Here is a 6,813-nt window from a genome sequence, read left to right as displayed (position 1 = left end):
GTTGCTGAAAGATTTTTCCAGCTGTTAGAATATGCAGCATCAATTAGATACATTAATAATGATCTAGAAGAGATTTAGAAAGAGGTGGTCATGGTCTAATAGGGATAATTTCTCGGAATTTCCTGAAGGAACTGAAGGAAACCAAGAAATATCTCAGGCTAATCTATTTCTGACACTAATTCCGACAGGAGGAGTCTGGAATACGAATAAAAACCTTTAACGTTACGCCAGTCCGCTTGCTTGAGAAGCTGTGTAGAAAGTTGTGTGAGTAGCTGCTAACATTTATTCTACAGGGAGCGGTTATGATCTACTTTAGAATTGCACATCGACAATTTCCTGGAAGGAATGAAGAAAAAAATGAAAGATATAAGGCATGCTAGGCAACGTTGAGAAAATCTGAACCGGGTACTAATAGCGTACAGTGTGCGTCCAGACTAGGCCTCCAAAATCTGCGCTTTCCTTCCGCCCGTGGACCACACGCAGTAGGTAGCGCGTACCGGGAGAGCGTTCCTTCGCTTAACCGCCGGTTCTCAGGCGCAGACCCAGTTAACGCTACAGCATCTATCGGGCAAGGAGAAGACGTTATTGTCGGGGTCTGCTTGCAGCATTTTTAAATATAGCACCATAAATTGTGAAGAGTTCTCTTAGTTCGCAGGGTCATGCCAACATAAATAGCTGAACGTTGTAAACTAAGATACTTCAGTAAAAATCATTGTTGTCTAAATGATTAAGGGAATTGGTAACTTTTCGAAGCAGTAGATTTTAATCTTATGCACAAAGGCCACTTTTTCTGCGTGTATGTTTACGCTCACATAGAAAGGGGTCCGGGAGAACAACGTTAAAATAATTTTGTCCAGGAATGAGGAATGGGGACAATACAGCGGACAATTTAAATAGATGAGAAAGTAATAAGGCACAGAGGAAGGAGATGAAAATGCCAAAGAATGAAGGAAAGATCAACATGCAGAAGAAATAGGAATGAAACCTGCGTATGGATTAAAAGTTCACAACCGAAGTTCTGATATTACTCAGTGACTCATCGCAGTACAACCAGGAAAGTGCCGAGGGAGTACCTGGAAATAACTACAATTCACGAAATTTTTGTTCCACATTCCTTCAAAGTTTCTATGACAACATAGTTTTTCATTCGATACTAAATCAGTTTCAGACATAATAGTGTGTCTAACAATATATGTCATTAAAAATGAGTATTTTTGTGTGAGATTGGTTCACCTTCACAGACGTTGCAAAGATTACCAGCACAGTCATACGTACTCATGTGTTATTGCGCTGTCATCTTTATTGGCATTAAAAATCTCAAGGGGAAATATTTAAAACGGAATTCTTCAAGAATAAGTAACAATAAACTTGATAGGGAAACAGTCTGCAGTCAGTGATGCTGCTGTAACTACTCATCTCCTTTCATCCTTTATTCTTCTTCCTTTTTCTTTTAATTATCTTTTACTTTTTACCGACACTTTTTTTTCTTTTTTTCGCATATTCCCGCCTCTGTGGTCTAGTGGTCAGAGTTCCTGGCTACAGATCCAGATGTCCCAGGTTCGATTCCTGGCGTTACCAGATTTTCTGAGAAGTAGTGGGTCTGGAACGGGGTCCACTCAGCCTCATGAGGATAAATGAGGAGCTATTTCAAGGAAATAGAGGCTCTGGTGTAGAAAACCGAAAAATTAACGGCCGTGAGGAAGCTTTGCGCTGACCACGCGACACCTTCTATCCGCTAAAGTTGGCACTAACTTCGCCGACAAAGCGGCGGTCGCTCGGTGGGTACAGTTCGCTTACGGACTCAAGCCACGGAGTTAGTTTTTTCCTTATTTAATCTTCTTTCCTTTTTCCCCCCCTTCTCTAGTAATTTTATTTCTGCAATCATTCATAACGTACCCCTGCAACGAATCTCTGCACGATAGTTTGGTACCTGTGTCAGCACTGGAACAAATGAAGTTTTCTGAACTTGAGTTCCCCCTCCACCACGATAATACTCACTGTTCTCACGGCCGCAGCGCTTATCGTAATGAGGACAGAATATAGAAAATGTTGATTTGCACTCGAACCCGCGCATGTAAGAGTAAAAGGAAACTTTTCCCATGGGTTTCCTTCCAACAGAAACTGTTCCTTTTAACATTTGTAATTTTTTATGACGCGCCTTTTAGGCGAAACGAAGTTTGGCTGCTATGTACACGCCTTGTATTTGTTACAATTAATTGTCTCCCGTATTGTATAATTAAAATAGTTTTCCTGTCTTTATCATTTATTATTCTTGTTCTTAATTTCATAATTCATGAATTAATCAGAAATTGTATTCCTGCATTATAATTGTAGCCATAGAGCTTTCACGAATATTTTACACGTTGTTCACCTGAGACATGCATACTTGTGACATTTTCATAAATTGCTATTCAGCTACTCCCTATATCTATCCTCAGGCACCCTGTATCTGTATTGTCAACGTAGAAACAAGTAGCATTATGGAGCAGTCTTTGATCTGACGTTCTTTAAAAGACCGTTTAAATGCTTCCCCCACCACATTTTTCATGTGTCAAATCTTATTTACTTTTCCGTTTTGCAAGCACTGAAACACATTAACGACTTTAAAAACTAACTGGCAGTTACATATTTCAACTTCCACATTTTATGCGTGGAGTTGATACGAAAGAAGTGTGCGACACGTGAATGCAATATTTGAACCTTTGGAACCAAATTTGTCCCCGTAAAATCAGACATTTAATACGGAATTATACAATATTACTAACACGAATCTTTCTGTCTTCCTTTTAAGGTTTAAATATATTCACGAGAAAACTTGAGACATAAGAAAGCGGAAGAGAGTGTTTGGGATTAAATTAAAAGTTTTTATTACATGCCCACATGTATAGCACAAGCATATATATATGTCATTTAAAACATGATTGTCAATTCGGAAGAGTAGATGATTGTAACAAATACAAGAACCTAGACATTCAGCAGGCCATTATAACACAGACTTCCACCTTTGTCAAGTCTCTCCAAGGCCGCTGAAGGTTGGAATTTTATTACACATTTTGTTCTTTTCGTGAGGTGCAATATTGCATCATAGTAGCCTGAATGTGGCATAAGAGAATTGGTAGTAGCAAACCATTAAGAGAAGGGCGTTTTTATAAGGGGATGTTTGGCGACGAGGATGGTTGTAGGGTGTTATCAGGATGGTAGCAGACTGCACCCAACAACCCCCAGTGTTTACGGGACTTACTTCTGTGCCATATAGCTGTTCTCCCTGTTCCGCCGTATAGAAGAAAAATCTTTTGAGGGGTGAAAATGAGCAACAGTAGACCAGGAGAGTAGTTCAGAGTTGATGTTGCTTTAGGTAAGATGTTGAAGTACGCTTTTCTTTCGTTATTGTTTTCACTATCTTCAGAGTGCCGTGTTTCTGTGTGAACCAGATTTAATTTTTTGCTGTCAGACATGGATTCTAGTGACTTTGAACTCAGTTTTGTTGATCTGATAGGTAAGGTCTTTTGTTGATTTTTGCACATGATGTCATAAGCCAAATCATTGTTTTGTGCGTTGATTATTATTCTTGGTTAGAATACAGGCAAAAGTACATAAGAGGTGCCTGCGTGAGAGAGATTAGACAGTCGAAATGAAGGAAGCTTCTCTTCCAGTGAACATAAAGTGTAATTTCAATAGAGACAACCATATGAGGCTCGTAAGAATAATACGGCGGTTCGTAAACAAAGCTCGGGATTCTTTTTGTTGTCTACCGACATCATGCACAACGAAGAGCATTTCCAACGCTTCGAATGATGTTTATATTATGTAAGTTAAGAAGCCGGCAAGAATGTTCATTTTTGCTTATAGGTTAATTTACTAGGTTACGTGTAGTTCGTAGATAGACTCTTTCATCTGCACTGATCATTTTATTATTTACATGTTGCATGTTAAACATTATTATTATTATTGATGGTGGTGGTGGTGGTAGCAGCAGCAGTAGTAGTAGTAGTAGTAGTAGCAGTAGTATAGTAGTAGTAGTAGTAGCAGCAGCAGTAGTAGTAGTAGTAGTAGTAGTAGTAGTAGTAGTAGTAGTAGTAGTAGTAGTAGTAGTAGTAGTAGTAGTAGTAGTAGTAGTAGTAGTAGTAGTAGTAAGTAACATTGTGCTTTTTGGAAGAACAATTTTTTCAAAAGCCATGAATCTCTCTGTATTATATCTGTTGGGTATTGCCTAAGATTGCCGCTGTGTAGTGTGTAGCCTGTGTTTTTAACAGACCTATTAAATGCGCCATAGGTAGATAAATAAGTACAAAAATCTATTTCAAAGATTTGTACTATTATCGTGCATGTAACTATTTATTGACTTACGAATAATATCTCATAGAATTTTTTTTCGAATATTAATCTCTTATAATTCGAAATATTGTCTTCCTAGCTGAAGAGACCCACTTGAAAGTGAAATGTTAACATAAAATTCCACATGAACCCTATCATAGAAGAAAACTACTAAAGCAGAAGATGCATATACATGTTACAAGCCGGAAAATGGCGGGTTCGATTCCCGATGAGATCATTGGATTCTTGTCAGTTTACCTAAATTTGACTATAATTCTGGAGTCGATTCAGCCTCTAACAGAAATGACTACCAGGAAAATTCCTGGAGTGTAAAGGGCGGACGGCGCATAAGGCTAATAACCTTACCGCCATCTGTGAGTCGACTGTCTAGAAGATGTGGGAGCCTCGACGTCCCAGAACACTGTTACAGGGATACCTGTAATTTTTTTTTACAATCTCTTCCACCTTACAGTTCGCGTTTCTGCCATGTTCCCGCTGATCGTAGTATGAGTCTGTTACGATTTCCAATGATATAAGATTCATAACAATTTTCAATATCGGTCAGCAAGGTAAAGGAATGGAAAAGGAAATTACATATAAACAGCATGGTGACCTCATGTTTCTGCTCTTTCTCTGGATATATATTTAGATTGAAAATGTTCTCTTTACACTGATTTTACGTGTGTTGTACGTTGAGCTGTGAAACTTGCATGTGTACTATATATGTATGTGAAGGTACTGAGGAGAATATTTGGACATAAGAGGAATGAAGACGCAGAAGTACTGGTGAAAATTACATAATGAGGAGATTCATAGCTTATATCCTTGGTCAAATATAAGTAGAACGATCAAGTCAAGGAGAATAAAATGGACAGGGCATGTAGCACGCCGATCAGAGTAGCCGTGCGGTCTAAGGCATGAACCGTCTTCACTCGCTCTTACGCTGGGATCGTGGGTTCGAATCCCACTTAAGGCATCGATGTTTGGTGTGTGTATGCGTTTATTCTGTGTTTCTATTGTCCTGTGTTTAGGTAGAGGCCCTGCGAAGAGCTGATCACTCGTCCAAGGATTCATACCGTCTTTGAAAAATGATTACGGAACTGAATAACAAACCAGGGCCCTGAATGACCTGGAAGAGTCATTGGAAAAAGGGCATGCAGTACGCATGAGGGAAGAAGAGAAATGCATACAGGATATTGGTGCGAACGTCAGAAAGAATTAGACCCCAAAGAAAACTTAAATTGATGCGGAAACATAATGCAGTCTTAGAGAAAGGAGAGGGAGTTGTGTGGACTGGATTGGGACTAGTGGAAATCTCTTGTTAACACGATAATAAACCTTCGGATTATGTAAATTGTTGGGAAATTCTTGAGTAGCTGAGCTACTGATGGTTTGTTGGTTGGTTTCTATGTGATTCTAAGACAAAAGGAAGTGTGAAAATCTGTTGAACTGTAATGAAAATTCAGTCTAATGGGATTATGCACTGAGCCTTCGTAAACACAAATATTCACTGAATTAGGATAAAGACAGAACATACATTTCTTCTTTTTAAGCAGATGGTATTGGTATGAATACTAATGTAAGAAGGATTATCAAAGAAAATTTTATACTACTGAGTAATCTAAGGAAACAGCGACTTGAGAAAAGCGAAATTTTGATGTCATGTTGTGCCTCATTGTCTGGAATTATATCTCTTCAGAAAAATACGGTAATGTTTTTATTTGTATTTAAACATCAGTACAGTTTCATGTTCGGTTTTTGTTTTCTCATGTCTGAATTATGATTCGGAAGGAGCCTGTTATATTAAGAATAGATTTGCCAATTACTTGCTAGTAGACTGGAAACAGTATGATTTCGAACGTGTATTAGTGTAGCGCTCTCACCAAGGTAAACCTATTCATATATTTCCGACCCTTAAATTGCAGTCTAAAAGAAAGTTGCCCTGCACCATAAAGCACTGGCTCCTATTAAGGCTATTACGTCGTCATTTATTGAGTGTCATTTTGTTGCCTCGTAAATTCCTATAACCGAAGAGCATGAAGTCACGCACGTGCCAAGTGCTGAGCTGTTACCATTCCAAATTTCAGGATGTGAATTTAGGCAAAAAGTATTATTTTAATTTGTTTAATAACAAGAAGTTTGCAAAGATCTTATGACACCCACTTTTCTTCAGATGTTTTTAGGAATTGTAAGCTAGTAGTTACACAGGTTCATATTTTATTTTGCGCTTCATTTACAGCAAAATATAAATTCCAATTTTCAAACTTGTAACACAGGTGGCTTCGACAATTTTGGATTTCTGACTTCAGTCGTATAGGGTAGATCGTAAAATTACATGTCATGAATACACAGTTTATTCAGAACTAAAAGAAATTTTTAATATTATAAAATAAAAATATTAGGAAGCTGGAGTGGGATAATATTAAACTTCTTGTTAATCCTTCAGTTATTTAAACTGTATTGCAGGAGTAGTAGAAGACGCCCTTTCATTATACCCTA

This window comes from Cryptotermes secundus, unplaced genomic scaffold, assembly GCF_002891405.2.
Source record: "Cryptotermes secundus unplaced genomic scaffold, Csec_1.0 scaffold180, whole genome shotgun sequence".
Taxonomy (NCBI): Eukaryota; Metazoa; Arthropoda; class Insecta; order Blattodea; family Kalotermitidae; genus Cryptotermes; species Cryptotermes secundus.
Note: the sequence above shows the minus strand (reverse complement) of the source record.